This window comes from Ptychodera flava (genome assembly GCF_041260155.1).
Source record: "Ptychodera flava strain L36383 chromosome 3 unlocalized genomic scaffold, AS_Pfla_20210202 Scaffold_27__1_contigs__length_13241970_pilon, whole genome shotgun sequence".
Taxonomy (NCBI): Eukaryota; Metazoa; Hemichordata; class Enteropneusta; family Ptychoderidae; genus Ptychodera; species Ptychodera flava.
Window position 1 is genome coordinate 4,056,197 of NW_027248281.1, and position 11,993 is coordinate 4,068,189.

The 11,993-nt window shown below is 38.5% G+C and overlaps 1 long non-coding RNA gene across 1 annotated transcript in view; it reads left to right on the forward strand.

Moving 5' to 3' along the window:
* The window catches only part of LOC139126332 (uncharacterized), a 238,889-nt gene extending 227,326 nt beyond the window's left edge, over positions 1 to 11,563 (forward strand). Inside the window, exon 4 of the long non-coding RNA XR_011550535.1 lies at positions 11,238 to 11,563. This is a non-coding gene — a long non-coding RNA (uncharacterized lncRNA). The remainder of the gene's footprint in view (positions 1 to 11,237) is intronic.
* The last annotated feature ends 430 nt before the right edge of the window (positions 11,564 to 11,993 follow it).

Consider the following 11,993-nt stretch of genomic DNA (forward strand, 5'->3'; position numbering starts at 1 on the left):
GCTCTCCTGACTCTTTCGCCCTGTCTTCTCCTACCCCCTTTCCAGGCCACACAAAACTAGTCTGGATGGGCCCTTCCCAATTTCTTGCAGCTCTGTTCCTTCTCAGTCACCTGGTCCAGTCTGAGTAGAATTTTTGTCTACCACTCATTTGTACGGTGATGTTTACTTATTTAAAGATTACGTACCTTTGCAGAATAGTGAACAATTTGACTACAGTTGCGTTTCTGCAAGTAGTTTTGTAAATTTTAACTCACTTGTTAGTTGTGAGGTTTCTCTGCGGTGAACTGCGTTTTCCCCAAGTTCATAACCATAGCCCCTTGTTCACCTTTTTCCGCGTCAATTGCCTTAGCCCAGGCGCTGCACGGTACTCACGCTTTCAAATATCAGACTTTTTTCATCCTCAGAATTTGGTAGTCATATCCACTTTCCGGAAGTACCTGCGTGGATTCCTTCCAGCATTGCCTCGTTTGCGCCAGCAGCTCCCTATTCATTGCCTGAAACGTTCTCTGTTGTTGTGGCAGCTCGTCTTTGGGGAAGCCGATGGACGGGCATGCGTATCTTGGTGTAGAGTGACAATACTAGAACAGTTGCGGTCCTCAATTCAGATCGTTGCAGTGACCCCTCCCTTGTGTCAGCAGCTCGAAAGCTTTGGTTTATTGCAGCGACTTTCCAATTCGAGCTGAAAGCACGGCACCTCCCTGGTGCTCAGAATCAGATGGCTGAATGCTTATCTCGATGGCACTTAGATAGCTCCTACAATAAGTCATTTTTTGACCTCACAACGCTTGAGGACGTCTTCGTTTCTGAGTCCTTGTTCCTTATTCTTTATCTTTATTCTGACTTTCCTTCAGCTGTTCAGCAAGACTTAGAGTTACTGAGGCAGGAGGTCAAGAGCTCCTGTTTGGCAGCGTATTGTCCTGGGACCCTCAAAAACTAGAATATTCAGTTTCGCTCCTTCCTTAGTTTTGCACTTCATTTTGGTTTGCCGGCTCTTCCGGCTTCTCCTACAGTCTTGGCACTTTATGCACAGTTCCTGAGCGGATTGTTCCATAGTCCGGTGTCAGTCTCCAATTATGTTTCTGGTGTCAAACACTTCACATTCTTACAAGCTATAGCCTGGAGGGGTTTGAGTGCCTCAGCTTTAAGTTACTCTAGCTGGCATTGTAATGTACACTCGCCCACTCAAAAGTTGCCTATTACGGTTCCCATGTTGGAGGATATGGCCGCATTTATTGACATTAAACATGTTTTTCTTCTTGTTGTTTGGAGTGCCATCATAATTGGTTTCTTTGCCTTTCTTAGCGAGTCCAACCTTGTTCCACCCTCCAAGATATCATTTGACTGCAAGCGACATCTTTCCCGAAAGGATTTTGTTGTTAAACATAGCCATGTTATGCTCGCCTTGCGTTGGTCTAAGACTTTGCAATGCCATGAGCGCACCCTGTTTATACCTTTGGCCGCTTTATCTGGCAGACCTTATGCCAAATGTGTTGGCAGTCAGTCGCATGCTGTCTTCAGTTCGGCTGTCAAAGATGCGTCAGCGTTCATTTACTCCAAGGGTGGGAAGCTCGTTACACTGACGTATTGGTCGTTTTTATCAGCTATCAGTCGATTGTTAAGAAAAATAGGCAAAGACAGTGGTCTTTACTCAGCCTACACTTTGCGCAGGGGTGGATCCTCTCTGGTCCATGCGGCAGGGGTGCTCACAGACCTAATTAAGCTTCACGGCTATTGGCGGTCAGATGCCTATGAGCGTTACGTTAAAGTACCTTTGTCCACCCGCCTGTCTGTCTCCTAATGTATTGGCTCAGTTAGCCGCCACAAAGCAGTTCGCCTTTTTGCATCAGTCAGTTTGAATCGCTTGTTATGTCAGACTTTCGCCGCCACCAGTTTCTGGGTACAGTTTTTGCCCTTATGGATTTTGGCCTCAGCGCCATGCATGCCTTTGTGAACCGAGCAACTTGTCAGACTCAGTTCGCCTATACCTTTTGAAATGTTACTGCTTGTTCTTAGATTAGTATTTGACATTTTGTTTGTTTGTTTTTTATTTTATTTTTTATTTCTTTATTTATTTATTGAATTTATCTCTACAACTCTCTGGCCGGTTCTTGCCTTAGTCGAGTCTTAATAACGTACTTCCTAATATACTGCAAGAGAGTTGTCTTCGTCATTCTTTAACTAGAGAGGTGTAATTTGTTAGTAATGTAATGTGTCATTGTAGTCAATTACACCTAGTTAAGGAGCTCTACCTCCATCGTTGGGGCGCATGCTCAGTACCTGCATCTGTTATTTGAGTTAATGGCGCCCGAGGAACCAAACTCTTGTGCTTTCTCGACGTGACCTGAACACACGAGCAATACGCGCATGATTTCGATCGTTATTTTATTCAAAATAAATTGATACACTGCTGTCGTTAATAGTGACCAACTGAAAGCGCTTTCAGGTAGGGATATGCTTTGCAAAATACTTCCCATCCAGGCATATTTTTTTCCCACAGTGTTTGTTTAATATATTACTACTAAGCAAATACTTTGATAACATGAGAGTCCCAGGTAAACATCTTAAGTTGTTAATTTATAATCTGACTACTGTACCCTTACACTGCTTCATACAGCACCTAATATTCAATTGACAATTGATTGACCCAAAAGTGTTCCATGATTATCTACTTTTAGTAAATTTACGGAATTAGTTGCACTAAATTTAAACATATCCTTACCAATAAAATTACAATACACTTCTATTGCATTATCCATCAATTATTATTGAGTTAGAAAAAATACATCTAATTTCAAGTTTTCCTTAACAGCCTCGGAAGTGTTACTTAATAGTTTTGTTGATAACATGCTTCTGCTGCTGTATGCAATTGCTTTTGTTTCATTTGAGCAACTTGTTAGGCTTCAAAAATTTATAAGGCCATGTAAAGAAAAATCTTTGTTTTCCGTCCTTGGATTTTTGAAAAAACCTACCAGTTAGGGAGCAAAGAATACAAAACAAAGAATAAAAAAACACAACATAGATCAGTCGCATAAACTTTGACTTCCCATTGGTCAAAAGTATAAAAACTTTATTATTTCCATCGATCAAAGTTATAAAAACTCAATTATTACATTTAAAATGCAGTGTTTCTTGTGCTCATGATAAGCACGTTGAAAGCACTGTGTGAAACTTAAGTTATACTTGTATTAGTACAACAAGCATACTTATAATTAGATGACCCTTGGTCTGGACAAAACAAAATCCATAAACAACGACAGTAAATACCATACAGTGTGATAGTAATCGACTGGTTGTGCTACTAAGATAGCGTGTCTCTGACGTAGGTATATGTACAAGGTGGTCATAGGCAACAGCAACATTATTAATTACAATAACAAGATCTCAACTATGAATACAAAGCATATTTGCGACAAATGTAAAAAATGCTAATTACGTATTAGGGGATGTTTACGAAGTTTGGGCGAAAAAAAGTACATTTTTTAGTTTAACTTATATGTTCAGTGATGAAGGTAGTCGACATTTAATGAGGGAACATGAGAATTTTCAGGTATAGGTTTGCAACGTGTCACAGTGACATTTGGATATTAATTTTTACATGTAAATTTAAGATCGAGACATGTATTGATATTCACGACTAGCCTATCTTTAATTTATATTTATCGTATGATCAAAGCCACGCCTGAAAATGCCAAGATTCCCCGGCACAAATGCTGTAGCTTCGAAATAATTCCCATATAAAAAGATACCTTACTTTGGATGTGAACTGACAGCCAATCAGTAAGTGCTCTACAAATATCACTGTTTGCTCTTGAGGTTCCATGCGTATTTGCAAATGGGAGGAGAAGTTTCAGTCCTCCGACTCAAGCGTGAAATGGTTAAGCTACCCCTGAAAAGACAATGTGACAAAGTCATACGAGAATTCAATGCCCGAAAGTTAGGCACGAAAGGTTTTTTAAAAAGAAAGGTTTGACTCATTTTAGATTTAGATTGATTCCATTCATAGTTTTGGTCAATAAACTGATATTATTAGGAAAACAAATGCATAAGTACAGTGTTGAACATTTTTAAACGTCAAATTTTAGTGCGCTCTAGGAATCCATCAAAACTCATCACTATGAATTGAGAATCAGAGAATCTGTAATATTAAAAGCTCGGAACATTCAGTTTACGCTATGGAATGCAGGCTCTGTAGATACGAAGTTACAATCTGTCTCCACTTCTACCATACAAAACAAGACTGACGTATTCTTATCGCCTGAAATCTGCTTCAAGGAAATTGATAATGCCATAGCAGCACGGTTTTCATCATCACTTACTGGTTATAATATATATCACGTACCACGTTCAAAACAGAAAGGTGGAGGTGCAGCTGTCATAACTAAATCTAATTTAATGTTTACAACAAAAAAGAATGCGGCTTTTCAATATTTCGAAGTCATCGATTGTAACATCCTCACTTTATCAGCTGTGATTAGAATAATTGTTATTTCTCGACCACTGAAAGGGAAGATCAACGACGTTCTGTGCGAATTCGCCACCTTGTTGGAGAGAGTTATCCACTCACAAGGGAGGCTGATTGTTGTCGGGGATTTCAACATCCATGTCGACAACCTCGGCGATAAAGATTCTGGAAAGTTCATCGATCTATTGGTATCTATACGGTTGGTTCAACAGGTGATTGGTCCAACATTTCAAGGGTCACACTCTTGCTTTGGTTATCACCAGGGAAGATGATCCATGTGTTACCAATATCAAATCGGACCGGCTTCTACCATCAGACCATGCTGCTCTTCCCTTTTCTACTTCTTTACAAAGCAACGCTCTTTGAAAGCCATCGGGTCTTCTAGAAAACTTACCAACATCAACATTAATGAATTTCAACAGAAGGATGCATTATCACTGCAGTCCATGCTTCTGTTATGGACAGTTCCCGACGATCTTGTGAACGCACATACGACAGTGCTCTATCTTCAGTCATTGAAGAAAATGCACCAGTAGTCAACAAGGTATTCTTGAATAAAGTTCGCGCTCCATGGTTCAATGAAGGAAAAGCACGACAAGATCTTCGCCTAATGGAAAGGCAGTGGAAAATATCAGGTCTCGTTGTACATGAACAAATCTTTAAATCATTCAAAACCAAATACACTGCAAATCTTTGTGATGCGCATACATTCTATTACCATGACCTTATCATTGGAGCTGATTCAAAAAGCCTTCGGATCATTGATAACATCACAGGCACGAAAGGCGCACTTGCTTCAGTTTTACCGGACTTGGACCAAGCTACTTTACCAGATATATTTGTAGATTTCTTTTGTAATAAGATTGTCAAAATACGTGAGATTTTGTCCTTTGTCAAACCATCTGACCCTGTTTCCATGTCAAACTTCAGTCTGAGTTCTTTTGACTTGATTTCCGTTGACAGTGTCAAGATCGTATTAGTAATTTAGCTGCAAAATCATCTCAGCAGGATCCCATACCTACCACCGACAGTGCTGTTGAAACAGTGTCTGTATCAAGTAGCTCCTGTTATTACTCATAAAGATGACCGTTCTTTTGTCACAGGTGAATTTCCCCAGTCATGTAAATCCGCAATTTTCGGCCGCTGTTAAAGAAACCAGGTCTTGATAAGAATACCTTGAAAAACTACAGACCAATTTTTAAATGTAACATCAATTTCTAAGCTCATTGAAAAGGCAGCTGCACTCAAACTTAATTCATACTTACGTGGTAACAATCTGTAAGTGTATGCCAAATGTCAGTCTGCTTACCGACAGGGACATAGTACAGAAACTGCACTGGTTCGGGTGCAGAATGATAGGTTTTAAAATTGATGGCACTGTTTTACAGTGGATTACTTCATACTTGAAAGGAAGGAAAATGAGAGTTTGTGTTTGGTCAGTGGTGTCAAGGGCTCAATCATTGGATTGTGGGGTGCCCCAGGGCTCTGTCATTGGTCCTGTTCTTTTCAGTCTTTACACGACACCCCTTGAGGACATTATTACAAGACATGGTTTAGAGACGATGTTCTATGCTGATGACTCCCAGCTTAATGTTACTTATTCTCATGCTTCTGCTTCTCTTTCATACAACTACAGTGATTACAATAAGAAGTGTAGGTTTGGTAGCCGAACAAATCATACTATAGCCTTGAGTGCAAATCCTCGTATTCAAGCCTCTCAAGTGTCAAATAATACAAGTCCCGAGCACAGTTTTTGCTTCATTAGCTGTAATTTTTGGCTATTTATTCTGAATACTGAATTATGTGTATTATCTACTTTTCAGCCTACTTCCAATAGCGCTGATCGCGATGTCAGATTTGTTACTAAATATAGCTTCATACGCACAATATCAGACACCGCTGCCTGAAATCCGGATAAGTTTTGTTGTTGCATGCGCGGTTGTTGTTGAAGTTTATAGTCTGAGCAATAAATTCATATGATTTGGTGTGATTTTTAGTATGAATTGTAACATCAACAGGTTTTATTCTAGCCGAAAATGCGGACAAATATTTATTTTTGCATATTGAGGAAAGAGAAAACACGTTCAGTGACCACCGGTATTGCATACTAAAATGCCAAATATTCTGCTTGTCAACTTGAAGATAGCCACCGCCGCCGAATCGCTTTTTTTGAAAACCGAATTCTAATGCGAACTTAAAGAATGACCACATCGTTTGGTAGCTGAAAAATGTTCAAAGTAAGACCAACTTCAACTGCTTACGAACTATTTGGGGCATTCAACAACGAACACTTCACGGTATCATTTGAAAAAGTAAAGAAATATTCACTATGCATTTTCACTTGCATGTTCAGTGACAGCGTACGTATAATTGTGAAAATGACGCAAATGACGAAAAACTGACTGAAGGGATGCTGAGCACTGTTACATCAATACTTTTGAAGCAAAGCCCGTCCAAATATTCTACTGCTGGTAGGGTTACAAGTAACTCTTCATTACAGATGTCAGAAAAATTCTGCATACACTTCTGGCGTCAAAAAGGCAAATGTGCCTTGTGGCCGTGCATTTATAACAGTCTACACGCCACTGTGCATGTGTGAAACATGCACAACACCAATAAAATCGGAAGAAACATTGCACGTGAGCTCATAACTTAAAAAATGATAGGTTGAGTGCAAAACATTGACTAATCAATATTTGTGCAAGTAGGACTCTACCATTTTGAACGTTAGGCCAATATCAACCGCTTAGGTTCAGCACCAAATATTGTAGAACAACGTATTGTTGGTAAAGGGGTGTTTACATATAGAGGGGATGGGACCACCCACTCGGATCGTTGTGTATGTCAAATATTGTCGGACAACCTTTAGCGATGTTCATAATATCAACCTCGGACTTCGTCTTCGGTTTAGAGCATGGATATAGCCTCGGTAGTCGTACTTTATTTATACTTTAACCCCATTACGCAATGTTGCTTTGGAAACTACATGCATATGGTAAGAAAGTTATATATGCTTTGAAATTTCAGCCGGCCGTCGGTTTAGATACACTAATACGAATCTTATTGGCAACAAAACTAACACGAAATGACTCAAAATTTGCCAAGTGGATATATTTTACTAGCCTCCACTTACACTATCTATTATGACTTATTTTGGTTTTAATGCAATTTTAATACGAATAAATTATGATCCTGAAAGCAATGCTGTTTGTTTACAGACACGAGAACATCAACGATCCACACACAAAAAAATCCGACTCACAAAAAGGATGATAAAATTGTCTGCTGTCATGACGTAGTATGACTAGGGTATAACCCCATTGTATTATGTCAAGAAATTACAAACTTGGCCAATCTCATGTGTGCATAAGGTAAGGCCAAAAAAAAGAAATGTTTCTGGTCAGCGCGTGCGTCACTTGAACAGCAGCGCATCACCCTTTTTTTCTGTTTGTGGCCGGCGGCCGTGGCTGACACCAAACAAAATGGTTGAAGAAATCAAGAGGAAATTCCTTGAGGGCATGATCAGTGACTGCATGAACAGTATATATGTGACTATATTGATAAACGTATAAACTCATCCTCCTCCCTCCCTTGAGGGAAAAAAAAATAAAAAAAATAAAATAAAATACGCGTCGCCCACCATTTTTTAAAGAAAGACCTGACCAGAAACATTTCTTTTTTTGGCCTAATAGTATCAATTTTCTTCGTGTGATACTGATATACCATACCTGGTGAGGTTTTTTTATTGTTAAATCATTATGTAACTTCACTGGCAACAACAAACCAACAACACGAATGTGTGTTTATGTATTACTGAGCATATGCCAAAGGCCAATGACATTGAGAAAAATAATGGAATACGACCTGCATGGAACTATCAATAATAACAGCAGGGAGACAGTGATTAGACGCAAAGGTGTGGAAACTTATCCAAATGTCCGCTCAAAACAATAAAACTAACTAAGAACAAATAGGGTGACATGTCACACAACTTAAGGCTGGTGTGCATGATGGTATCATTCATGATGGGCAGTCAACGGTAAGTTATCATGTATGCCCATGATATCTGTTACAATCTTAATCCACTTTCTTTTCGAACCGTTGAATATTATTTCTAAAAAAAAACAACCGCTAAAAGTTGCAAATCGCAGTTTTTTATCTTTTGGCAGTGTAACAAACAAAATTTACGTTGCAATATAATAAAAACAAGTCAGGAAGGTACAGCGTGGGCAAGTTCTTTGTCTTTGCCGACAATTATGCAAAAGATGAGCAAGACCGTCCTCTGAAGTGTTTGACCGCACTGTAAAGTTAAGTGTTCAAGGATAGAACATCAATTAAACGCCTTTTTGTAACACTTTTTGAACGCGTCTGGACGTTCAGAAATTAACACAAAAATTTCTTGAGTAAAATACAATAATTTGGTGTAAATTTTGCAAATAAACATAGCCACTTTGTAAAGTTTGTCAGAGGAAAACACCAACGGTGTTAACACCATCCTATCAAACATAAACAAAGGAAATACACATAAACACTGTATATCGTTTTCAAACAATATGAACAAAGTAATGATTAAAAGGTTTTACTAAAAATTGTGGATAACGATAAATTTGTGGATAACGTTAAATGTTAACATACTTGTAAAAACGTACAAAACCATCTGTTCTGAAAAAGCTCAAAATTTGGCTTACTTGAATATATCACATTCTGATAATTCCTTATGTCTTAAAAATTCTGAAATGTCTTCAATGTCTCAAAAATACAAATTTGCAGATTTCATCATAACTTGTACATGTATGATTAGGATAAGCCCTGGAAACCTGTACTCCAGATATTAAAGGAATCGTACAGGCCATTTTGAAGAAAAAGCTTTGGATGTAAAAATTTGAGAACGATGCCACACATTCACCATTAGATAAGCTCTGCGTCGCTAACAGCAAAGCTAAAAAACAGTAACAAATCGAGAACAAAAGCCGTGTTGATCTACAATACAAAATAATCTAAGTTTTGGTAGTAGGCTATGATCAACTAAATGTTACTGGAGCATAAGCTTTCAAAGACCTGAAGTCTCCTTTATCAGATGCAAGGGTGGAATGAAGATTTGAAGCCGAAAACGACAGAAAATTCAGACTGAAAATTTCAGAAAAAGTTCAGAAATTCAGAGTGTACAATCTTCACTGTGAATTTTCTGTCGCTTTCTGCTTGAATTACTCATTCAACCCTTGCATCTGATGAAGGAGACTGAACGTATTTGAAAGCTCATTCTCCAGTAACATTTAGCTGATCTTAGCGTTCTACCAAAGCTCAGGTAAATTCAGAACAAAAATACAGAAACTTATTAAAATTCAGTTACTGACCCTCGAAAGTTTAAATCAACATTAGAGATGAACTGAGGTTCTTAAGCTTGTTTCAAGACAGCTACCTGTACACTCATGTTCTTCAATTTCTGGACCATCAGCTTCTGTAACAACTCTTCGATTTCACGTTGATCCAACTTTTCACATCCTGAAAATAATGCAACAATTGGTGATATGGCGACATGAGACTTTAAATGAAAGACAAGGTGGCCTTTTAGGTCAAGGAAAAGAGTTGACTTTGGTATACAGTGCCTCTTTTCGATAATGTTACTGTCATCAACTGATGAAAAGTAAAAGAAAAGCCAACTCTCATATGCTGAAACAATAGAGTGTACACTCTGCGATGTTAACTAATGTTTTAAATTTACATGCGATTGTGATTACTAAAAGACATGTTTCAGCTGTGATTACGCAGCGGTAATATGGCATATCGATCGCGCTCGGGTCAAGGGTCATCGCTACAGTTTTGCGGTGATGACCCTTTACCCGAGTGCGATCGATACGCCATGGCCCAAAACACCGCTGCGTATTCACAGCTAGTGTATGGTCTACCAGCCACTGAAAAAAAAAAAGGATTCTTCACGTATTTTAGCCATTCTAAAGTACTATACAAATAATTTGAAAGGATAATAATACAGATGCTTCAAAATTTAACACCTTTTACTATTTTGGAAAGAAAACTTACCCTTTCTGGTCTTGCTTCCGCACGAGCACGACTTCAGCGTGCGTTTACAAGAAAAATGTCGCAACTTCCGTTTTGATGCATGACGGGATAAGAAAAGGCACCAAACTTGAACACCAAGTGTTAAGGAGTAGAACGCCTCTTGCACGCCGATGTTAAAATTACAACGTTCATTGTGGTTATCTGATTTTCTTTTCAAAATTTCAAAATTTCAACCAGTAATAAACATGTAAAATTATTTTGTATACTTCCTTGTTTAGAAAAAACATGCTTTCAGCAATTTTAGACCGGAGATATTTTTCACTTAGTGGAAAATTCGTTACATCAAAATCCGTGTACGTTTGCCGGACAGCGAGGCAGTAGTAAATTTAATATAGCCACAGTAAAGTGAAAAACACTAAAGATTGTTAATTGTTTTACAGTATTGTAAAATTTCTGTAATGCTGAGTTTTTGAACACTTGAAGGAGACGGTTGTTAACACTACGTGTTCAGGTTTAGAACATCATTGCCAATAATATGAACACTAGTGTTAACAATATGAACACTAGCCGTTCAAATTTGAACACCGAAATCTACATTTTGAACGCGTAAAGACGCGTCTGGCGTCCGCTATTTTTACAGTGTGGGCATTTACCCAAACAAGATATCTCAATTGATGGCCTTTATGTAACACTCTTCAAAGTAACCTAACTAAACACTGATTAACAGGAACTCTCTCGTTCGTGCTTTTTATCATAGGCATTTCGTCTACCAACAGTCATAGCCCAAACGTTCACAGCAGGAGGAACTGGGACTGCCGTATTCACAAAGCATACAATAAAAGCTGAAAGTTCCAGTTTTTCATTGTGGGATGTTCCTGGCACCGCTCTGCAGGGCAGCGACCAACAGATAAAAGTAACTCTACGAAATATATTTGATGGGAAGGAAGAGGAGAATAAAAAACTTGGAGAAAATACAGCATGGTTTAGTAAAAATAGTCGTAAAATTCATGCTATAATTTGCATTCAGAATGGAAGTGCAGTCACAGAAGGATTGAATGTGTTGACTTTGCAAGCTGCAAAGGAAACAGGTAAGTTTCTAAGACAATTCCCACTGTCTTCATTCATTAATGTTCGTTTGGAAAAGTACCATATGTAATTGACAGCAACCATTACAGTTTCTGTGGCATATTCAATCCAATTTCAAGGAAAGTTGAGTGATTGAAATTGTCATTACTGCAAGGAAACTCTTTTCAGATGTAGCACGTGCAGTTTTGCCGGAAAAATATTAAAGGTGAAGCTGCTAAGCAGAGCCAATCTAACACAATAAAACAGTAACGAGCTGCTAAAATAACAGGAGCTGAGTAAAATTGGTTAGTCATAAAAGTCGAACAGTTGAACACGTCAAAAACAAGCGCTGAGCAATACCGGCCAAACCTTTCAATGTCCAATAACAGCTTCTGTGTTTGCACGTCAAGTGTACACATCGTATATGCACGATACAGCTGCCACCATT